This window comes from Pinus tabuliformis, chromosome 8 (genome assembly GCF_031772625.1).
Source record: "Pinus tabuliformis cultivar Carrire ecotype Pingquan chromosome 8, CPIR1, whole genome shotgun sequence".
NCBI classification, from domain to species: domain Eukaryota; kingdom Viridiplantae; phylum Streptophyta; class Pinopsida; order Pinales; family Pinaceae; genus Pinus; species Pinus tabuliformis.
This window is the reverse complement of record NC_142294.1, coordinates 1,200,043,663-1,200,069,360: the sequence shown is the minus strand read 5'-3', so window position 1 is coordinate 1,200,069,360 and position 25,698 is coordinate 1,200,043,663.

The following is a 25,698-nucleotide window of genomic DNA, read 5'->3' as shown; positions in this document are numbered from 1 at the left end:
TCGATTTAGGGGTCTGTACGACTAAACTAAAAGTTTATGTCATAGCCTTAGGAACGTATGATCTTATCATAGGTATGGATTGGTTGGAAGCTCACCAAGCTTGGGTAGACTGTTATGGGAAAAGGATTCTAAGCATAAATGATGAAGGAGAAGTAATCCAAATTCAAGGAATCAAGAGGGAAGTTTCTTTATGCTACATTTTAGCAATGCAGATGAAGTGTTGTTTAAGGAAAGGTTGTCAGGCTTATGTAATTCAAGAAGTAAGCCAAGGAAAAGGGCCATCCTTAAAACAATATCCGGTTTTAGCCGAATTCCCAGATGTGTTTCCAAAAGAACTACCTGGATTACCCTCGGTAAGAGAATTGGATCTCACTATTGAATTAAAAACAACTATCCAACCAATCTCTAAAACGCCTTATAGAATGACAGCTCCAGAACTTCAGGAATTTCAAATTCAATTGAAGGAACTACTCGATATAAGACATATTCGGCCCAGTACATCACCTTGGGGCGCTCCTGTAATTTTTGCGAAGAAGAAAGATGGATATTTAAGATTATGCATAGATTATCGAGACTTGAATCAAGCTACAGTAAATAATCAATACCCTATGCCTCGAATCGATGATCTTTTCGATCAAATGAAAGGAGCTGCTGTCTTTTCAAAAATTGATCTTCGATTAGGCTATCACCAGCTAAGGATTTCTGAAAATGATATTTCTAAGACTGCATTCCGGACACGTTTTGGACATTATGAATTTACTGTGGTACCATTTGGGTTAACAAATGCGCCAGCCATATTCATGAATCTTATGAACAGTGTCTTCCGTGAATATCTTGATCAATTTGTGCAAGTCTTTTTAGATGATATTCTCATCTATTCCAAGAATAAGAAAGAGCAAGAAGATCATTTGCGGATAGTATTGTCCGAACGTCAATTATATGGAAAACTATCCAAGTGTTCATTCTTTCAGGAAAGGATTCATTATTTGGGTCACATCATATCAGGTGAAGGGATTTCAATAGATCTTGAGAAGGTAAAAGCGATCATGGAATGGCCAATACCGAAAAATGCACATGAGATACGAAGCTTTATGGGTTTAGCCGGTTATTACCGAAGATTTGTGGAGGGATTCTCCAAAATCGCAAAGCCAATTACAACCCTTCAGCGTAAAGGTGTTAAGTATGAATGGACCGAAGAATGTAATAAAGCATTCTCTGAACTCAAAAGACTACTCACCAATGCACCAATCCTAAGAGTCCCAGACATGAACAAAGATTTTACGGTATGTACTGATGCATCCAAACAAGGGCTGGGTGCGGTGTTGATGCAGAATAGAGGAGTGATAGCATATGCTTCCAGAAAGTTAAAACCTCATGAAGAACTCTATGCTACTCACGATTTAGAATTAGCCGCTGTAGTGCTAGCTTTAAATATTTGGAGACACTATCTAGTGGGACGAAGTTTTACACTTAAAAGCGACCATCAAAGTCTACAATATTTGTACAACCAAAGAGACTTAAATGTCAGGCAAAGGCGATGGAGTGAATTCTTAAGTGAATATGACTTCGGAATATCATACATTAAGGGAAAATAAAATGTAGTAGCAGATGCTTTAAGCAGGAGACCTCGGATATTTTCTCTCATACCCATTAAAGTAGACTTAAGACAACGAGTACTGGATCATCTTATGAAAGACAGCTGGTATCTAAAGGTGAGAGCAAGTCTTGAAGGTATTAGGGCAAAAGAATCTAAATTTGAGGGATATGAATTAGAAAACGATGGGATCTTACGATTCCATGGAAGGATGTATATTCCTGATGATAAAGATCTTCGAGATACCATCCTTGGGGAAGCCCACAGAGCAGTATATTGTGCTCATCCTAGAGTAGGGAAAATGTATGCGGATACCAAGAAACTCTTCTTTTGGGCAGGCATGAAGCGTGATATCACTCAATTTGTTGCAAAATGTTTGGAATGTCAGCAAGTAAAGGCAGATCATTGTCACCCAGCGGGCCTCTTACAACCCCACGACATTCCTATGTCTAAATGGGAGACCATTTCTATGGATTTTATCACTGGACTACCTCTTACTTCTCAAAGACACAATGCCATTTTGGTAGTGGTGGATAAATTAACAAAAAGCGTCCATTTCATTCCCGTAAGAGATACTTTCGATGTTGCTGACGTAGCTCGAGTATTCATAAATGAAATTATCAGATTTCATGGAGTACCTAAAAAGATTATATCCGATAGAGATTCGCGATTCACTTCTATATTCTGGACTTGCATGCAAACAGCCTTAGGTACTCAGCTAAATTTGAGCACTGCTTACCATCCTGAGGCTGATGGGCAAACTAAAAGAGTAAATCAAGTACTTGAAGACATGTTGCGAATGTATGTGATGGATCAGCAATCACACTGGGAAAAGTATTTACCCTTAGTCGAATTCGCATACAACAACAGTTACCACAGCTCGATTGGAATGCCTCCATTTGAAGCTTTATATGGCAGACCTTGCAGAACACCGTTAAGTTGGGACAGGTTAGAAGATCGAGTGATAATGGGACCAGAATTAATCCATGAAATGAAAGCGCAGGTAAGACAAATTAGACAACGATTGAAGGAAGCACAGGATAGACAAAAGAGTTATGCTGATGCTCACCGAATTGATAGGAGGTATGAAGTAGGGGATCAGGTCTTCATCCGCATCAAACCAAATAAAAGTACTATTCGATTCGGAAAAGGGACAAAGTTATCACCCGATTTATTGGGCCATTTAAAGTCGTGGAAAGAGTGGGACCTGTTGTCTATCGTCTTGCCCTGCCACCTCACCTGCATAGAATTCATAATGTATTTCATGTTTCTGTATTAAGACATAATATAGCTAATCTATCTCATAACCTTCAATGGAAGGAATTGCAGGTATCGGACGAGGGAGTCATAACAGTCGAACCGTTACGTATACTGGAACGTAGAGTTCGAAAGCTGAGGAACTGCCTGGTGGAGCAAGTTAAGGTCCGATGAGACAAGTATAGTCCTAGATCAACAACTTGGGAAAATACAGAGGACATATGTCAGAGATACCCTAATTTATGTCCATTTTGAAGAACTTTAAACTATGTTTAGTATATATTTACTTCACTACAATCAGAGACTCAGAAACATTTTGAATGATTATAGATAAACGTGAAAATCGTGTTGAATGCAAAGCAGAAATCATCATTTGAAATCCATTCCGCTTTAAATTAATTTTCATTTGAACGGTTAGCGCTTCCCCACACCCGAGCCGTGGATTTAACACTCAATTGAAGCATATCATTTGTATATTTGCCTAAATTTAAATCATGAAAAATTCGTCAATATAATAGCCATGTTCCACCAAATCAAACGCACTCACAGGACACCAAGAAGAGGAACCCCTCGTAAAGTGGAAGCAAGGTACACAAATTTTTATTAGATGCGTAAACCTTCACCGGTAGCGGGTACAGCCCCAACCTCAGCTCCGCGTAGCTGCAAGTATGGACTATACAGTTATCCATTGCCATAATTAATATGAAGGTCTCAGCTTTAATTTTAGCGGTGGGAAATAGAAAATTATAGATAATACGAAACCACAAGTTGCCCTAGCCAAGACTGTTGTTGTTTCTCGAAATTTTAGAGTGAAAATAGGGAAAAATCCAAATAGTACGCAAACTATAGATAGCACCGAGGTTGCTGCCGTTCCTGAGATTTCTTACAAATTAATTTTACAATATTTGGATTAAATTTACATTTAAAAAATATATATATATCAGAGTTTTTAAATTAAATTAAATTCATAGCTTTTTAATTAAATTTCATATTGGAGCTTTTACTCTTTCATGTGATCATTCTGTTTTGGACGTGCAAGGGATTTATTTGATCTAAAAACAGATTAAATTTTCATATATGGGTATGGCATATGTTCGCTTTTAAATTTACATCTTTCATTTATTTATATTTAGGATAAATTATAATTACAGTCTATTTCCCTTTTAAATTTTATTGGTAATTGTTTTTAGTTTAATTGTTATTTTATATTTTTTTTGTGTCTGTTTTCTTTTGTTGGCCGATTCTATTTGGATGAAACTTAGGAAACGAGACCTACGATTTGGGATTTTCATGAGGCAATTCAAGAAGGTATGATTATCTATTATCTGCGGCCTAGTGAGCAGTTTCGAGGATCAGAAGCAGCATTCGTTGGGCATATCTATGGCCATTCAGCACCTTTGAAAACTGAATCTGAAGCTAGCTTAAACATTACATATTGTCTCTACGTCCTAAAGATTCGATTCCAGATCAAATGCTATGGTGTTCGCTATATTTTATTAAGTTTCCAGCCCTATGCCTTCTGAGTTTCAGCCTCTCTATTACAAGGGTTGACTGTGTTATAGAATCCATATGCAAGCCTGTGTAAACCATGCAAAATTAGTCATTCAGTTGGTCGAGATTCTAGTTTCATCTCAGCGACCTATTGTCAAATCAAATGTTTGGTGGTTTTCTTGCTAGTGTTCCAATATGAAAGGATAGTTTGGCCCTGAAGATTATAGTGAATTGACCCTATTTTACTTCATCAGCGTATACATTGAAAATTCTCATGCAGCAGTATAGTTTAGTGCTTGTTCTCTGAGGGCTATGCGCTGCCCACCTGTAGCCACTTGTGCACTTGTCTGAAGTATGTCTCGATTTCCTTAAGAAGCCCTAACCAGTGTTCTTGAAAGTTCTGAAGCCTATGTTTGTGCTACAATCCTAAGCAAAACTCTGATAGTTTCTAGAAATCCTGATCTGAAGGATGGTATCTCGAAGATCTTTATCATCAGGAATATACATCCTTCCATGGAATCGTAAGATCCCATCATTTTCTAATTCATATCCCTCAAATTTAGATTCTTTTGCCCTAATACCTTCAAGACTTGCTCTCACCTTTAGATACCAGCTGTCTTTTATAAGATGATCCAGTACTCGTTGTCTTAAGTCTACTTTAATGGGTATGAGAGAAAATATCTGAGGTCTCCTGCTTAAAGCATCTGCTACTACATTTTCTTTTCCCTTAATGTATGATATTCCGAAGTCATATTCACTTAGGAATTCACTCCATCGCCTTTGCCTGGCATTTAAGTTTCTTCGGGTGAACAAATATTGTAGACTTTGATGGTCGCTTTTAAGTGTAAAACTTCGTCCCACTAGATAGTGTCTCCAAATATTTAACACTAGCACTACAGCGGCTAATTCTAAATCGTGAGTAGCATAGCGTTCTTCGTGAGGTTTTAACTTTCTGGAAGCATATGCTATCACTCCTCTATCCTGCATCAAAACTGCACCCAGCCCTTGTTTGGATGCATCAGTACATACCGTAAAATCTTTGTTCATGTCTGGGACTCTTAGGATTGGTGCACTAGTGAGTAGTCTTTTGAGTTCAGAGAATGCTTTATTACATTCCTCGGTCCATTCATACTTAACACCTTTACGCTGAAGGGTTGTAATTGGCTTTGCGATTTTGGAGAATCCCTCCATAAATCTCCGGTAATAACCGGCTAAACCCATAATGCTTCGTATCTTATGTGCATTTTTCGGTATTGGCCATTCCATAATCGCTTTTACCTTCTCGGGATCTACTGAAATCCCTTCACCTGATATGATGTGACCCAAATAATGAATCCTTTCCTGAAAGAATGAACACTTGGATAGTTTTCCATATAACTGACGTTCTCTGAGACAGGACAATACTATCCGCAAATGGTCTTCATGCTCTTTCTTATTCTTGGAATAGATGAGAATATCATCTAAAAAGACTTGCACAAATTGATCAAGATATTCACAGAAAACACTGTTCATAAGATTCATGAATACGGCTGGCGCATTTGTTAACCCAAATGGTACCACAGTAAATTCATAATGTCCAAAACGTGTCCAGAATGCAGTCTTAGAAATATCATTTTCAGAAATCCTTAGCTGGTGATAGCCTGATCGAAGATCAATTTTTGAAAAGACAACAGCTCCTTTCATTTGATCGAAAAGATCGTCGATTCGAGGCATAGGGTATTGATTCTTTACTGTAGCTCGATTCAAGTCTCGATAATCTATGCATAATCTTAAAGATCCATCTTTCTTCTTCACAAAAATTATAGGAGTGACCCAAGGTGATGTACTGGGCCGAATATGCCCTACATTGAGTAGTTCCTTCAATTGAATTTGCAATTCCTGAAGTTCTGGAGCTGTCATTCTATAAGGCGATTTAGAGATCGGTTGGGTACCTGGTTTTAATTCAATAGTGAGATCCAATTCTCTTACCGGGGGTAATCCAGGTAGTTCTTTTGGAAATACATCCGAGAATTCAGCTAACACCGGATATTGTTCTAAGGATGGCCCTTTTCCTTGGCTTACTTCTTGAATTACAGAAGCCTGACACCCTTTCCTTAAACAACGCTTCATCTGCATTGCTGAAATGTAGCATGAAGAAACTTCCCTCTTGATTCCTTGAATTTGGATTACTTCTCCTTCATCATTTATGCCTAGAATCCTTTTCCCATAACAGTCTACCTAAGCTTGGTGTGCTTCCAACCAATCCATACCTATGATAAGATCATAAGTTCCTAAGGCTGTGACATAAACTTTTAGTTTAGTCGTACAGACCCCTAGATCGATTTTGCATTGATCCACACTCAAGCCCACGGTTTGGAGTTCTCCTGAGGCCATTTCCACTTGATGGAAATCATTTTGTCTACGAGCTGCCAACCCACATTTGTTTAATGCATATGACGAAATGAAACTATCTGTGGCACCAGTATCAATAAGATTTTGAGTTTTATACCATTGATAATACCTGAAGATTCCACTACAGTGGATTGATGGGCTGCTTGGTCGTGGTTGACTACTGCATGAATTCTATGATTACCTCGATTGTTTGATATCGGCTCCTTTCCAGTCCTATGCAATATATTCGATGAAGCTTCTGGGCAGTCAAGTTGAAAATGCGGTCCCCCACATCCCCAACAATTAAGCTGCGTTGATCCTCTTGAATCAGGACGTGAATTTCTAGAGAATGAGCTTCGTCCTCTCATGTTGATTCTTCTCGAATTTCTTCCTCTACTGGCAGTCCCTCGACATGTCCATGGACTGGTGTTTGATGATTCCGCGGCTATAGTGTTTACTGCCATGGGAGCTCTTGTCCCTATATTTCTTGGGGTAAACCTGTTACCGTAAGGTGGCCTCGAGCTATCTCCTCTGAAGAAGTTTCGGGGAGTCTTTCCTAGAAATCCTGATTGTAAAGGCCCTGCTGGCCCCATATCTTTTTTGATTCCAAGGTGCTCTTCTACATAACGACCGCATTCGACTGCCTCGGCTACTGATGATGGTTTCCACATGCTTACCAAGGCTCCGATGCGAGGATTTAACCCAAATATGAAGTGTTCAGCTTGACGTTCATTAGAATCTAAGTAGTGAATGTATTTTACAAGCTCCATAAACCTTATCTCGTACTCTTCCACAATTTTATTTCCCTCAATTAATGTATGAAAGGCTCTGGCTTGCTGTTGTTGAAAGTATGGAGGTAAATACTTTGCGCGGAACCTTTCCTCAAATAGTTCCCAAGGGACATTATCCGATGTAAGGTGCAGCTACTTTTCCAGATTTCCCCACCAAATCAAGGCACTTTCCTTTAGTTGAAACACGGCAATTTTTGTTTTTGCCGAAGAAGAATATTCTTTTAACCTAAAGCATATTTCGTTCCTTCTAACCATGCTTCAGCGCTCACCTGCTCGACCTCCTGAGAATTCTAGGAGTCTAATTTTCTGAAACTCCCTAGAAATGTCTTCTTTCGATCTTCTAGGCTCAAAATTATTTGGTTCCACTGAACTGGTGGCTACATGTTGAAATTCCCCTTTGGTTTTGGCCATAGTTGATTCTTTTAATGTTTCCAATAAGGCTTCCAAAGAATTCATTATCACAGTCAACTCTGGGGCTGGGGCGATTGATGTTGATGATGGTCTTGGTGGTGACGATGGTGATGGGGATGATGATGGCGACGGTGGCGGCATTAATGGTGGTGATGCTACCTGATCACGTCGTCGTCGCTCATACGTCCTTACCATTGTAATGGTTCCTGAACACCTAATAAAATTCTATAAAAATTTTGAGGTAGACAACCGAATTTAACACAATTTTCTTTTGCAACTTTACATTCATAAACGGGTATAGTTTTGCTATTTTTATCCGCTAGGTGGATCTTACTGGTACCGAGGTCAAGGAGGGTGGTCTCGCGACCTCCTTGTCTAAATGCAGGGTATTCTATCCTAATATGAATAATGCATAAGTGTATGGTTATTAGCTCCTAAGGTAAGACATCCAAAGTTTATTCACCAAATAACATCCACGAAAAAAAATGTTAAAAGTCTCGTTACAATATACGTCGGTAATATACCCGCCATACCTCAATCTAGCTATTACATTTAAGGAAGGTCATACATATTTATATTCTGAATATATTACTTGGATATGGATTAAATCCATAAAAATGAAGGGTTGTTCTGGTTCCATATCAGTTTGACCTTTAGCCGGGAATTTTACCATAGACCTGTCATGATTAAAATCTAGAAGCGATACAGTTCAGCAGTATACCGTAAATGTAGGTTGGGATCAAACTGAAGAGTAAATTCAGATCAATAGTCAAGTTGGAAAAATGTAGGTCAATGGCCTACATATTGTAATTGATCAGGCAAGGTAAAAAAAATTGGTTCTTTTAATGTTTCTATAGTATCCTACTTTGAAATTCAAGTGACCGAGGGCCAAAGGCACTATTTACCAAGTATAGATCCTAAACATTCTTGTCAATATGATAGAAATTAAGATATTCTAGATCTGATTTATTTCTACATGTCAATATGATCAATGGGATAGAAATCCGAAAGTGAATACATTCTAGATGAAAGTCAAAAGACATGCATGGAATATGGCAAAATATGTTGTACTGTAGTATCATAGATGAATTCATAAGGGAATAATATGTGAGTTATTTTGAATATGCTGATGCACATTTTACGGAAGCATGGATAAGTGTATGATTGCAGGTAATAGACAGTTACCGGAATGACCACGTGATGGCAGAACCTCAGAACAATTAAAGCTCCAACTGATTCTATGATAGGGTGTTAACCCTAAATTCTACTGGGAGGGGTGGAGGTGTTGCCCATCGTTTATCCTTCGAACCCTGGAGTCATGGGAGGACTGTGCGAGTCACGCTCCCCTAGACGTGTGATGATGACTTCCGGATGCCTACTGGGAATCAGGTCGGTGTAGTAGCCGATGCTGTCACCTTAGAGTTTATGAATGGTTAGGTCAGTAAAACTGACACCATGGCATACTCCAGTAGAGGATGGATAGGATGGGAGCATAAGAGATTAGGAAGGATAGGATGATTTTAGGATAGGATGATTTTAGAATAGCTTGGGAACCTAGATAGGAAAAGACATGTCCATTAAAACCTTAAACCTAAAACTCTAACTTCGGGACGAAGTTTTCTGAAGGGGGAGTGTATGTAACGACCCATCTGAACTAATCAACTAATATAAAGTTTTAAACTTTATATTAAAACAGATATGATAAACTTTAAAACAAATATGAGTTAAACTTTAAAATAAATATGATTAAACTTTATAAATATAAATTTTAAACCTTATAAAATATATAAATTAAACTTTATAAAATTAAAGTTTATAATAAAAATAAAATCAAAAAAAGAAACACCCTCATATAAAAGGGACGCATAAACCAAATGGGATATATAAAAAGTACATATGACAGCAGAGGCAGAAATATCTAAGGGCCGCAGAATGCATGGAAGGCGTGTCGGAAGGAGGGAAGGCGGTGGCTGCAGGTAGGAGGGCGGCCGCCGCCAAGCCCATAGTTATAAACTGGAGGTCTGAACCGAAAGGGGGGGCTGGAACAACGGAGTTAGAAACCAAGAGGAGGAATTCAGCAGTGGGAGAGGTCCGCCATTGGAAGAGATTTAATCCGTCTGAGGTTCTGGGCACGGGGAATAGTGAGCTTCTATGAGAAGCTTACTGGATTGAGCAGCCAGTCTCTGCTCAGTCTGGCTGGGTGGAATTGGTCTCCCGGGTAATTGGAGCAAAGCAGCAACAGCATCATCAACTTCACCAGATCAAATAGCAGTTCAGGTAAGTACAAAATCAAAATTTTTACGGTTACTGTTTTCCAGTTTTGATCACTACACATTGGATGGTCCATGAGCCGAATACTCTTAGTTGCCTTTCTTTATGAGGGATGGAATAGTGACGGTGGAGCTGGGTAGATGGATCGATGGCTTGGCTAGATGGGATTACGAGACATCAGAGATAAACATTATGATGTAATTATATACTAAGACATGTCAAATATCACTATCTGACACTCCGAGTGAGGTTTCTTTTGTACATTTTTAAAGGGTGAGTCACCCCAACTTAAAGCATATGATTTTATAAGCATCTACAACATGTAATTTTCTTATCTTAATGAAAATTACAATTTTTCGTTAAAGAAAAAAAATGTAAGTAGAGAACACAAAATGATGCAAACAATGCAAAGAAATCAATAGTTTAAATCAATAGTTTAAATCTCACTGAAAGTTTGTGTACCTAACGTTCTATGATAGTATATTGCTTAAGCCATTGAGGATGTTGTAGATGAAACTCAACGATGTAAAACTCTGTTATTGAGCTAAAAATTTCTGCAATCAAGCAATATTCAAATGTGTAAATAACATGTTCTACTTTCTTATTTAATATTGGATAATCATCAGTAAGAAATGGAGCTATTAGTCACCTTTTTAAAGAGAAAATTGAGTATTTTCAACCCAGAGAAAAACAGTCATGGAAAAACTTTAAAGCTAATGAAGTTGGAAACATGCAAAGGAAATGTACATGGAAAAACTTTAAAGCTAATGAAGTTGGAAACACGCAAAGGAAATGTATATAAAGCTTCTGGAAATAAAATTGTAAAATTAGATTTTAAAAAAAAATCAAAATTCCCAAATCAGCTAAATTATTTTAATGGCAAATTATTTAAACATTATAACTATAATTATAGGTTTAGTTTTGCAGCATTATAAGTAATCTAAAACTAAGTTTTATTTTCTACTATTTTCCTATATGAAAAACAATTTTCCTTTCAATAGTTAATGTCTTACACCAAACAATTGAACCTTAATGTTATACAAAATAAAAAGGACTTTGATTTTTGGAATGGTGCTTTCCTCGTGAATCTTGGTGTCAATGTTTCGGCATACTTCGAAACGAAATTTTCTTTCGGGGCTTAATGTCTTACACCAAACAATTGAACCTTAATATTATACAAAATATTAAAGGACTCCTATTTTTGGAATGATGCTTTGCTCATGAATTTTGGTGTCACGGTTTAGGCATACTTCAGAAGCCAATTTGTATTCGTTACTCTTATGCCTTCTTGGTCATTCGTTGTTGACAATTTCCCCCATTGTGTACCAATGGATGCCCTATTTTATAGATCCCCTCTTGGAAAAGTGTGGCCCTATTTTATAGATCCCCTCTTTTGATCCCCTCTTGGAGAGGTGTGGCTCAAGAGTGTGGCTCTCTCTGAGGCATCTTAGACAAATAGGGTATTTGATGAATCTTCATAGCCCAATTCAAAAGTTTGTATAGTTCTGCAAATGAAAAGTGGATAATGTTGTTAGTTTTTGTATCATCGAATGGTGTTCTAGTCTCAAAACTTTACGGAGAGGCATGGGTTTATCGTTTCTGAAAATTCCACCTAGAGATAGCTCAATTAAATTAATTGAACATCATTTAAATTTTTCCTAAGTCTAACTTAGGAAAACTGGTTAATTAATGGTAATTAATTGAGAAAGGTGAAAATTCTTTAGAAACTAACATGGATCGACTTGGAGATGATCTCAATCGATTAAGTTTTAGTCTTGGTCGCTCCAACTGGAGATTATAAGAAGAGGTCAATGGGTAGATGGAAAAACACACAAAGTGATACCCAGTAGTGTGAATTCCTTAGCAAGTCAAGTTATCCAGCTTCAGAGGTCAAGTAGAGGAAGAGAGTTCGAGCTAGAAGGGATGCAGAGGGGCAGAGACATTGATTCTAGAGGAGGATTCCAGTTCTGGAGGAGGACGGGTTTATTTTCTAGGAGGTTGCGCAAAAACTACACAATGCCTCAAGAGGAGCAATTCGATTTAGTTGTGGGAAGGTTTGATTCAGCATCCAGAGATCAGGAAAGTCTTCTAAAAGGCCAGCAGGATCATTTCCAGAGCAGCAGCAAGCAGTACGGATTTTTTTGAGAGGATTTGTCAGCGACACATGTGGAGGTCAGCGCAAGAGAAGTGTAGGAGGGGTCTGCGTAGGGGTTGGATGGCTAGCCTTTTAGAGGGTTTTATTTTCCAGGATTGCTTGGAGAGGAGGGTAATTTCCCTCAGTAAATTTTGTCAGTGTTTCTCTCAGACAGAAACGCCAATTTGGCATCATTTTATTGTACTCAGAATTTCACTGTTGCATAATAATAAAAACCCTCAGTTGTTGCACCAATTTTCCTACATTGGATTTTTTCGAGAACAATTGTCCAAAAATAATTGTGTCAATTTTATTTTGTGTGTGCAAGCATTTCTTAATTTCCAGCATTTTTATTTCTACAGTGTTTATTTTATTTGGTGAAGAAATTGTAGTGGGATTAATTTGATATTAATCAGAAAATTAATAAATTGTTAATCAGTTAGGAGAATTAATTTCAATTTCTATATTTCAAGGAATTTTCACAAATGTAATAAATCCTTAGCGTTTCTTCTACTTTTCCAGTGTTACTTCTCTTGTCATCCAAGCTTTATCCTTGTTTTCATGTTAGCTTTCCTGGCACAGATTGGTTTCATATTTATTTTGAAAGATGATAAGCAAATAATAGTGACCAGCAATAGAGCATTGATGGGAATATTGTCCATGTTACTATTGCCGCACAAACTAGCAGGCCTAGTGAATAAGCTAAAGCTAGAGGGCACAACAACAATTTGAGACAAAGGCCCACTGTCACTACAGTCTATGTCCCCTTCTCTTCTCAGATTTTCACCGACGGGAGGAGTCCAAGTGAGGAGGAAATCACTAAGGAGAATAAGGTTAGTGATAGGATATGTAGTGATTCCTAAAGCCCATTCAAAGGAGAGGCTCGGATAATAGGCTTGGTTGCTTCAAAAGCAAGGTAAGGGCTCTCCAAGAACAGCTTATAGGGAGGGAGGCCTAGACCTAGGATATTCAATGAAGAGGGTATGCCTAGATCAAAGCTTCCTAATGGAATAAAAGGACCTCTCTTAGGGTTTTGTGAGATAGCAAGCATACAAATGTTTGGGACCACCAAGGATCTAGGACTAGTGCTTGGCTATTGGGAAGACTAGGGTCAAAATGATCAATATTTGGGAACCTTGCTCTTTAAGGAGCCCTAATGAATCGGCTTCATTAAGCATGGATGCAGCAACATGGCGACTTTAGACTTTTATACTTTGATGACAAAAATTATGGAGTTTCAAGGATGCAAGTACACTATCCTCTAGGAACATTCATTCATTCTTTGTCCAATGAGTAATACATGAAAAAAAATTCAATAGCTTCAATGATTCCACTAATTCGCATTAATTAGAGCACATTATCTCACCATAAGAAAATGATGCCATGCATTAGACACTTATTAAACAAAATATAGCATTATATTACACTTACCAAACAATGAAGAGTATCCATCCAAAAACTTGCCAAACTTGCCAAAGAGAAGCTCCAAGAGAGATATCAAAAACATTCCACACATCAAAATGTATTTAATCATTCAAATCATTCCACAAATTTCATGTCTGAATTCTTTACAAAGATATATCCAAAATCCAAGTGATGATGACTTACAAATGAGGCCTCACTCGTATTTATACGAGCCTCTGACAATTCGAATTGGTCAAATTAGCCTAATGAGCCCCTAAAAGTGGCTCTAATGTGAAAAATAACAAAACAGTTGGTGACAAGCCCACCAAATAACTCCAAAGATGAACGACAAGCCTCTTCAGAGGGTCGAAATGATAGAACAATAGTGCAAATGGGTCGTTGGAAGGCCTAGACAAGTCCTTCATGTGCCAAATCGAAGAGGAGAGCTCTCATGATGATGACCAAGGGATTGGCCCCTTTGTTTCCAAGCAAAACATCTGTAGTGCTCCCAAGTGGCTGTGGGGCCACAATATATGGTCTCATGGGTCTCCAACTAGATAAATATTTCGATACTCCATCCATGAGGGCTAGAATGATGATACAAGCCCTCCCATGTCTCCCTAAGTGAGACAAAGCCCCATCTAGGCCCTGGATCAATTGCCAAGTGTCTAGTGCAAGCATGTGGTTGGTTGGGCAATGTGGTCCAAGTGCATCATCATCTCTGCATGAGTGGGGCACGAGCAAGCTAAGTGTGGTGCTGAAGGAAATGATGGTGTGGCAATGAATGCTCTGCTATGGAGGAGGCCCATGGCTCTCAACGCTCACCCTAAAAGTGCCATCATGACCCTCTCGAGAGATTAGAACCCATATAGAGAGGCCAAACCTCAAGATGAAGACCCACCTGCAATCCAGTATAAGATCCAATGCGTCTCCCCACCTTTCAATACAACAATTTCATTAGTGCAATTGAGTAAATAAGCTTACAAATTAGGGAACCAAGTGGACACGTCATCGTGGCATGCCTTTCCATAATGGGCTTTAGAATGTACAGGTGTTCCAAGCTCAATGGGGAGGTTAAAAAAGGACCCTATTAGGTGGTTTCAACCTCTAAGGGAGTGAAAAGTCCATGGTACATCTGTCAAATGGTCGGTGTCATGTGAAATAATGGTGGAATGGAGTGGGGCAGCAGGGGAAGACTCCAAGCCACATGCCATGGTAGAAAGGTACCTAGAATGAGGGAAGCCCACACATGGGTGTATAAATGTAGGAGGGAGAAATCCTGGTACATGAGTTACCTTGGCATTTTGTTTTCTCACCCTTCTTCATATGCCTTCTGCCTTCTATTGATATTTCTTTCTTTTAACTGCTCGGGGCTTCAGGGAATGAGAACGTGATGTGTTTGATATGGCAGTGAATGCCCCCTTACAGGTTGAGTATTTCAATGTCTACCAGGGATTGGGACAATCATGGGTTCATTGATTATGCAGGGGGCTCACATAGGAGCCCTAGGAACCAGGGTGATGGCCATGATGATGAAGGCTAGAGTTCATCTTTGCCTTTTTCCCATGTGCTAAATTCTTATGTCTCGGCCATCTTTTTCATTTTATGGTACATTTCCTATTGTAAGTGAGCAAATTATGCTTTTAACTTCCTTTTTAGCAGCATCAACCTCTGGGGCATCGTTCCAGGCATGACCCAAAGTGTGGGCAAGGGGAGGGGGAGGCTAACTCCTTATGGACCTGTTACCCACCACTTGTGGATAGTATGCATGGGAGAAAATTCATCTCCTAGATAGTCCCCAGATAGTCCCCAGTCAGCAGCCACCAACCACCAAATAACTTGATGTTCCATTATCTCCGCCACCTGAGCCAACCATGTGGTCCTCGCCCATTTGTTTTGATCGTATGTTTGAAGGTGGGCCTCCTGACCCCGAAGGTATGACTTTTCATTGGCATAGTTGAGTGATTTTTCTCACTCATCATGGACACTTTTGGGCATAGATTGGTGGTGGGATTCGGCAGAAAGAGTGGGCTAGGTTTGTACTCTTGTCTCCTCTGCCCAATTTGGTGGCTAGCCTTGTGTCCTAGTCCAGTGGGAGCTTCTTTACTAGCCACTAACTTTAGGGCTGGCTCTACATGGGAAAATTTCAATTTGGTTGCGTCATATCGCTTCCCGACACCATATACATCACTCCCCTCCACTCATTTTAGCCCCATTCATCATTTTTCCCATCCGGGTTCACATGTGTCCACTAGGTCCACAAATGGTTAGCCTCCCCCTCCCCTTGTCCACACCTTGGGTCAGGACTGGAACGATGCCCCGGAGGTTGATGTAGCTAAAAAGAAAAGGAAAAAGTTTTGCTACTCTCAACAAGGAATGTACCACAAAATGCAAAAGATGGTCAGAACATACAAATTTAGCATGTGGTCAAAAACAAACATGAGTTCTACCCCTTATTTATGGCCATCACCCTAGTTCTATGGGCCCTCAATGAGCCCCCTCCACTTTGAGGAACCCATGATTGTCCCAATCCCTGGTGGGCAATGAAATGCCCCACCTTAAAAGGGGGTACCTACTGCTAAATCCTACGCATCATGCTCTCATCCCCTGGAGCCCCAAGCAGTTATGAAGAAAAATCAATTAAAGGCAAAAGACATATGAATAAGGGTGGAAAAACAAAGGTTGGGGTAACTCATGTACCACAATTTGTTCCCTCCTACACTCATATACCCAAGTGTGGGCCTCCCTCCCCTCGTCATAGCTACCCTTGTACCATGACATGTGGCCTAGAGCATTCCCTTGATTCCCACTTTGTTCCATCATTATATCACATGCCACCTCCCACCTGATGGATGTACCATGGACATGTCACCCCCTTTGAGGAACCCATGATTGTCCCAATCCTTGGTGGGCAATGAAATGCCCCACCTTAAAGGGGGGTACCTACTGCTAAATCCTACGCATCATGCTCTCATCCCCTCGAGCCTCGGGCAGTTATGAAGAAAAATCAATTAAAGGCAAAAGACATATGAAGAAGGGTGGAAAAACAAAGGTTGGGGTAACTCATGTACCACAATTTGTTCCCTCCTACACTCATATACCCAAGTGTGGGCCTCCCTCATCATAACTACCCTTATACCATGACATGTGGCCTAGAGCATTCCCCTTATTCCCACTTTGTTCCATCATTATGTAACATGACACCTCCCACCTGATGGATGTACCATGGACATGTCACCCCCTTTAAAGGCTGAAACCACCTAATAGAGTCCTTGGTTAACCCCCTTACTGAGCTTGGAGACACTTCTACATGCCAAAGCCCACTATGGAAGGGCATGCCACCATGAAGTGCCTCATCGATTCCATGATTTGTAATCTCTTTTACTTGATTATTCTAATGATTTTTTGTATTTGAGGGCAATGGTACGCATTGGATCTTATGTAGGAGTGTAGGTGGGTCTCCATTTGGGGATTGGTCTCCCTATACGGGGTCCAAGCCCTCTAGAGGGCCACGTTGGCACCTATAGGGTGAATGTTGAGAGCCATGAGCCTCCACCATAACAAAAAGTACTTCATGGATCCCTAGCACCTCTCATTGCTCGTGTTCCAACTTTTGGATGAGGATGATGCACCTGGTTCATTATGCCCAATCGGTTCCACAGTTGTACCATGCATAGGTAGATGTTCCAGGGTCCAAATGAGGTTGTGTCTCACTGCCAGAGACATAGGGAGGGCTTATGTCATCGTCCTAGCCCTTACAGATGGTTTACAGACATAATCGATCCACTTGGAGACCCATGAGGATGTCCTTGTGCCCCGCACACACTTGGAAGCACCACATGTGACTTAATTGGGAAACAAGGTGCCAACCCCTTGTCCACAATGTTTAGAGTCCATTCTCTCACCATGGCACACTTTGGACTTTATTAGGCCTTCTCAATGGCCCAACGACTCATTATATTGATTATTTTTCCCAACGACTCATTATATTGATTATTTTTCCCTCTTGAGAGGCTTATTGTTGTGTTATTGAGCGTCTTAGTGTGCTTGTCACAAACTAATGTTGTTATTCCACATTAATTTATTATTTGGGGCTTAATTATGCCAATTAAGCAAATCGAACTCATTAGAGATGGTATAAATTGATGATAGGTGATTCATTTCTCTCATCATCACTTGGATTGGAGTAGTATCTCTTACAATATTTTTTAACTTTTTGCTTGCTGGGATGAATTTTTGGAGCTTTTCTTGATGTACTATGATGTTTGGATTTTCACTATTGTCTTTGGAGCTTCTCTAATGAAAAGTTGATAAATCAATATACTCTCTCTCCCATGTAAGAGCCCCAAAAATGTACAATTATTTGGGCTCATTCAACCTCCTAATTTGGCTTAGTCCACCATTCTCATTTGTTTATTGCATGTTTTTGATTATTTTTATGTTAATAGAGTGAATTTGGTTAGTCATTATGCCAACAAGTCTAATGGGTGCTTTGTGTAGCCTTGTTGGTCAACTTGGAGACAAAATTGAAGGTCTTAATGAGCACTTGGCAGCCAAATTCGTGGGAGAACAAGCTAGAGGATTTGTAGGAAGGTGTCCCCCTCATTTATGGACCCTTACCTCGAATTCTCCACCATCAGCTCGGAGTTCAAAGGCCACCAAATCAATGAGCTCAAGGGCAGCCAAGCAAGTCAAGTTGGACTGCTGTTAACTACAAGTCTTGGGCAGCCAAGTCCCTAACTTTTAGGAGGACTGTTGGGTCCTCAAATTGTATAAATAAGAAGGCTTGGGGCCTCATTTGGGTTAGCTAGTGGGTAGTCATTTTGTAACTAGTTAGTCATTTCGTTTTAGCCATTAGTCAGCTAGTTTGTAGTTCGATTTTTATGCAATAGAGTAGCTTTGCTTTCAGCTCATGTTCAAGCTCTCCTTGTGGACAGTTTTGATGTAACTTTTCATTTCTTGATTAATAAAGATGGATCCAGCTTTGCACCAGCTCTAAATCGTTCTTGGGAGGCTGTAGTTCTTGGGGTTGGGCCCATCTCAAGTGCCCAGTAGCTCCCTTGTTTATATTTATGTGTTTGCTGCGTTCTTGAAATAAAATCTGCTCTTTAGACTTACATCTTGCTTTATTATTTAGATTTCTTTTGATGGTTAAAGTAGTTGTTTATGTTAGCATATATTGATAGGATATTGACAAGGAAAAGCTCCACAAAAAGGCCATCAAGTACCTTGGATCTCACCTCTCCCTCAGTGGGATAATGAGCTGGGACCAATGTAACCTTGCTGCCCACAAAAACACTTTCTTTGCTTCACCATGCAATCATTAGTGTTTGAATCTCATTTGCAGAACTCGATATCAGTTTGGATACATGTTTAGGTTTATAATCACTTAGTTTCATAGTTGTTTCACATGGTTTCACTGCAAATAAACTTCTGTTCATTTCCTTTGTTGTTAGGTCAGATTAGAGTGAAGTAACTAGGTCATAGGTTTTATAACTAGATCTTCGTTTTCTTGCATGTCTTTGTTGGTTCAGTTGTAAACACTATGCAGGGCATCTTCATCACCTCCTCGTTCATTTGAGCCTCGTTCATATCAGCTCCTCCATCACCAAGTCTGTTCCCTCATCTCCCATATTCTCTTTTGCCAAGAAACCTTACCTTCTTCCCCATTGTTGTCTCAACCACCTTCAAGCCAAGTCAGCTTTCCACATCACCTCACCACTCCATCCATCAGTTCCTGGGTCACTTCAGACCCCCATCCTACCTCCATAACCATCCATGCATCTTCCATCAACCATCCATCCTCAAACATCCCATTTCAGAACATCCTGTAGAAGAATTGCAGACCTTCCTGTAGAAATCCCTGCGTTTCCTGTAGAATCCCTTGCAGACATCCTGTAGGAGGCCACTCACTCGGTTGCTGAGCCCCTGAACGTGAGGAACCTCTGTGGACTGATGCTAAGGATCTCTGGGGACCTCTCCTAGCCTCCCCAACCTTTCCCAAGCTTTCCTTCCTTCCGCATCACATCTGCACAACCAAACCCTAATAAGCACAAAATCACAATCACTCCATCCACTTAAAGAAAAAATACAAAAACATGTCTTTTAAGATGCAAGTAGCTTAGATTCATGCATTTTCACTCATTAGAAGTAATGGCATCATTGGTAGAAGTTTCATTCACATTCTTTGCATCATAGAGGTTAGACTAGTCAAATTAGGGTTTTCCTAGGGTTTCCATGCTTTGGTTTGCTTTCAGTTCATTTTCGCCAAGTAGATTAGTTTTCTCTGAGCTAGCTTTCGTCCATCATTTAGCAAGCTTCTTCTGAGAGCCTATAGAAGTTGGCTTGAGCCCTAGCGGACTTGTGCCAGCTGACCAAGTGACAGCTGCGACAAGAGCTAGTACTTGTGCATATAGCACCGCCACTTCCAAGTTTGTACGAACTACCGGGTTGATAAAATTAAGAGACAGGAAGCCCCAGGAGTTGTAGCATTATTGCTACAATACTGGAGCTCACCATCTTTTTGGCGCCGTTGCCGGGGAAGCGGCAGAGTATTGGTGATTGTTGCTATTCTTCTATTTTCTACTACAACCTTCTGCTAAGTAGTTTATTTCATTTCCATTATGCAATTTCATTTATGCAAAAGTAGATTAGCATTTCTTGCTTTCATAGATTAGCATTTCCCGCTTTCATAGATTAGCATTTCCTGCTTTCCTAGAATAGCCTTTCAATTCCGCATTTCAATTCTGCAAGCGTAGATTAGCATTTCAATTCCGCAAGCGTAGACTAGCATTTCATTCTTGCAATTTCATTGAGCAAAATAGATTAGTCCTTTCCTGCTTTCATTTCAATTCCGCATTGTCATTTTCGCAAGATAGTTAGTTGCAGTTCAATTTATTTCAATTTTGCAAGTTGAAGTAGAAAAAAGCAAAAATCAACCAAAAAGATTTCACTTCATGCTTTGTAGGAGTAGAGATAAGTTAGAAAAATGATTGCACAACACCCCCACTGCTTCACACAGCCTTCTCTCTTCTTCGATGGTTGTGATTGAAGAACCCCTGGGTGGACATCAAGACATATTTGAAGAACCTCTAGGGGAGAAGAAGAAGAAACATTCCTCTGAAGCAAATGGCTATAAGCAGAAATGTTTGGAGCAGTCCCTTGTCCAAAGATGAATTTGAAAATCAGATCAAAGATTTCAAGAGTGATATGAGGCAGTTTCTTGCCATGCAACTGAATACCTTGCGGATCCAAAAGAAGCAAGAGGAAGCCAAGAGGGCTTTGGTCATTTTTTGTCCTAGGTGCCTTAAAAAGCATCCTAGGAACGAATGTCCAATGCACTCCCTAGAAGTGTGTTTTGTATGTGAAGAATACCATCCTACAGATCAGTGCCCTTCCTTGCCCAGAATCAAAGCTGCATATCAAAGAGCCAAGGGAGCCACTGAATCACTCTATTATATGAACCAAAGGAGGCCACATGGACCTAGATCTTACCAGCAGGAACTGCAAGGGATACCCGAGACCTATTATGACCCTTATCAAGCCACTTTCATGCCTTCTTGGGATCCCCCTGCTCATCCTTCCTGGTCTACACCTCCTCCTTGGTCATATCCTCCTTGTTCCTTCACAGATCCATATTATGCCCAACCAGTTGCTCATTCATTTCACTCTTATGCTCAGCCACAGCCTCAGTGGAATGCACCTTATCAGGAGTGGAGACCCCAGTACAACTCTCATCCCGCTCATTTTCCTCCACCACCTGCTCATCCACAACCATCGCCTCCTCCACCACCAAGGCAACCCCAAATGCCTACCCAACCACAATGCCATCCATCTCCATCTCAATTTCACACCTCCACTCAACTACCCGTACCATTTCCAAAACCATGCAATGGAGCAGCTCAACCCCATTGCAAATCTGAGGCACAACATGTGCAAATGATTCCTCGTGAGCTCAATGATGTTCACCAAAGCTCAGGGAAAGTAATGCAAAAAAGAGATCATCTTGAAAGCATTGAAGGATCACATCCAGCAAAAGAAGATTCAAGTGATGAGATCAAAGAACCATGGGCTGCACTTGATGAAGAGAAGAGATCAGAATCAGAGATCAAGAGAGTTCCCTCAGGGTTATCATCAGATCCTCCATGCACTCAAGAGAAAGATCAACAAAAAGAGGAAGATCAGAAGGTCATGATAGAAGGTGACATGAAGAATGATCCAGATCAGCAAAAGAACCAAGGATATCAAAGCTATATTGAGATATGGTTTCAGAAGGTCGCTAAGTTGCAGCAGTACTTTCTTCCTTAGTTTTGTTTGATCCGTTCAAAGCCAGATCATTTGGTCTCTGAGATCTGGATACTTGTCCAAGCATGCATTTCGAGCCTTCACATCATTTTGTCTCTAATCTCGATGTGCACATGGCTCCATTGGAAGTATTCTTATACTTGAAAATGATTTTGTTTTTCAAGTAGGGTAGGGTAGAAAAAATGAAAATAAGAGAAAAATAAATATCTAAGGTGAAAACCCCCTCGGAGGCACCTTAGATTGGCTCATTGATTGAAAACCTCCATGAGGCGGTCAATGGGTTGGAAAGAAAAGAAAATAAAAGAGAAAAAGATCTTTGGGTGAAAACCTCCCTTGGAGGCGCCCAAGGCAGGCAATTAGGGTGAAAACCTCCATGAGGCGCCCTAGTTGTTTTTCAAAAAAAAAAAAAAAAAAAGAGAGAAAAAAGAAAAAGAAAAATAAAGCTAATCATCATTGAATAATTTTATGTTGCAGCAATGACATTTCAGGTTGCAAGAAGGATGTTTCATGGCAGGAGGAGCACTCAAATCAAGGTCAAAGGAGTTTTTGTGCCTTCTACAGGAAGTTTCGTATCTTCTACAGGAAGCTTACAAAAAAGCCAAATTGATCTCCGAGGAGGACCTGAAGGCTTGGAATATGTCCATGAGGCCTACCCACATCCATGTTTCCATTCCTCACCCCTTTTCCATCATTTTTTCATGTCATTAAGCTTCTTTCCTCAAAACTGTGTCTTCTACAGGAAAGCTCTGAATTTCTACAGGAAACATCCTGTAGAACCTTTGGACGAGCCAAATCCAATTTCAAAAGTGAATCTGATGGTGGGAGTCTATTGGTCAGGCCTGCAAGCACTTGTGTGTCCATCCCTTGCCTTTCTCCATCATTTGTCCACTTCATTTGCTTCTCATTGTGCTTCTACAGGAACTTCCTGTAGAAATTGTGGGAAACTAGGCATACATTTCAAAAAGTGGTTTGGCGAACATGCTAGCTTCCTCAAGGGTTCAGAGGTCCTCATGCAGTCTTCCAACTCATCCTCCATCATCTCCACACCTGCATCACAGCCAAAATTCATTTTGTCATACCATGCAACCAAAATGCAAAGTGCCTTGAAGCAAAAACACATAGAGCAGAATTTGTTTTTGCCATAACTTGAAAACCATGCATCCATTTGACAAACCGTTTTATGGGGAATTGTACAAGGTTGATGACAACATGCCTGAGCAGTTTCATGCAATTCCGATGCACGGTTTCCAAGAAATCAGCCTCCATCACCATCAGCCATTTTTGCCTTTTCTCCATAACCGTGCATCCGTTTCAAAACCTGTTTCATGGGGAGATGCACATGGATGATAGTAGCCTACCCAAGCAGTTTCAGCCGATTCCGATGCACGGTTTCCGAGAAATCGAGCTCTGAAATCTTCAGCCATTTTCCAATTTTCTCGAAATCCGTGCATCCATTGATCACGAATTTGATATGGGAGATGCATAATGATGGTAGTAACATGCTCACCAAGTTTCAGATCAAACCGATCTACCGTTTGGGAGAAATGTCGAAAACAAGTTCTGGTTCGGGGAAGATGCAGCAACAGCAGCTTGAATGTGCAGATTTGAACGTGGAACCAATTGTCTGGAGCTTGGATCCGGCCAGAGGACACCTGCACATGAAAAACACAATCAAAGATTAGCAGCCAAGCCATCATGCAATCATAAAATCAATGCATGCAGCAAGGTCAGCCCACAACAGCTCACGGCAGCCATTCAACTTTCAGGTACGTGACAAAACCGATTCCTCTGTTTGCATGAATCTAATCTGAACATTGCATGAATGAATGAGATGGTTAGGATTAAAAAATCGGTGGCCAGCTAACTAGCCACCCACATCTAGTTCAACAGCACTTGGTGGGTGAATGAGACACGTGCGCTCAGCCATTCACGTGAAGGAAAAAACGGACAGTGTTGGTTGTTTAAACTCCAGTGCAACGGGTGGATGAGATCACAGGCAGAGAACACACAGTCGACAACTGCAGTTCGTGATGGCACAACAATTGCATGGGCTAGCACACGTATGTGCCACCTCACCCCAAAAATCACGCATGTAATCTGAGCGCTCAGCGGAAATTCAAAGGCTGTTGTTCATCTGTACTTGCCACCTCGTCAACTGAAGTCTGCACAATCTATTAACTTGTCATCCTCCACCAAGCTTTCTCGGCCATATTTTTTTTAACCCACCGATGCAATCACGTTCTACAGGAAACGGGTGGGTCTTCTACAGGAAGTATGACACAGCGTTTTGGAACAAAGAAACCTGAGCTTTCCCTCATCAAATTTGGAGTTCCGAGAAGGGTAGGCTCGGAAGCACTCTTCCACGCATGATATATGTTTTGAAAGGTGGTGAATTGAACTATTTGGAGCAGGAGAATTAGAGACCAGTTTGCCTGTAAGTCAAAAATAGCAGTGTGATTGTGTGTTGCATGGAATTTCTCAGTTTTTTGCATCTCTCCACGTTTCTGGTCTAAAAATCTCTTATAAAGAAGGCATATGCAGCTGTGAGAGCCCGCCTATGGATGTAACTTTTAAAATTTTCATATCTGAATTTGCCCTGAGAAGAAAACTTGGTCTCTGTCCTCTCTCTGTGGAGGCAAACTCTTCCTCTCATAACCAGATAGCTGAAGAATTCTTAATGTCCTTCAGATCTCTTTCTGCAAAAAAAAAAGAAGAAAAAGAAAAAAGAAGAGAATAGAAGAAAAAACGTGGTTAGGGTCTTTTGCATGCATGAACATAATTGTTAAAACAGAGTAAGGTATCATATCAGAATTTTATGCAAATGATCCAGGATTGTAAAGGGATTATGTCACAGATCCAAGCTAGTTTGCAGATGCCTAAATCGAGAACAGGAGAAGGAAAATATGGTGCATTTCCTACGTCCCAGACTATTACAACAGCTCTCATTATTGCAGCTTGGTACTCTTCCAATATTGGTGTGCTATTGCTTAACAAATGCCTACTTAGTTTTTTTGATGCAGATACCCAATAGTCCTCACAATGTTGCACATGTGTGCCTGTTCATTTTATGGTTTTTTGGCAATTTCATTGTTAGAGATTGTACCAATGCAGTTCATCATCTTCAGGAGACAGTTTCTTGAGATATTGGCACTGAGCTTCATTTCCTCCTTCTCGGTTGTTTGTGGCAATATTTCTCTGCGCTATTTGCCAGTCTCCTTCAATCAAGCTATTGGGGCAACAACTCCCTTCTTCGCAGCAATATTTTGCATTTATAAAAACATGATCAACTGCTGCCAGAGCATTGAAATCAGTTGTTCAAGGGCTCCTGCTTACCTTTGAGGCAGAGAAGCTTCACTCTATGAATTTTCTCATGTACATGGCACCAATTGCTGCGCTGTTATTGTTTCCTGTTACTCTTTTTGTGGAGGGTAATGTATTAGCTATTGCTATTGAAAAAAGCCAGAGAAAACACCTTTATCATATTCCTGTTGCTTGGAAACATGACCTTGGCTCATCTTGTGAATTTAGCCAACATCCTTGTTACAAAACATACGAGTGCCCTCACGTTGCAGGTTTTAGGAAATGCCAAGGCCACCATTTCTTCCATATGATTGCATGTACTTGCACACTCATAACAAGGCTGAGAATTCAACAGGAAAAGCAGCAGGCCG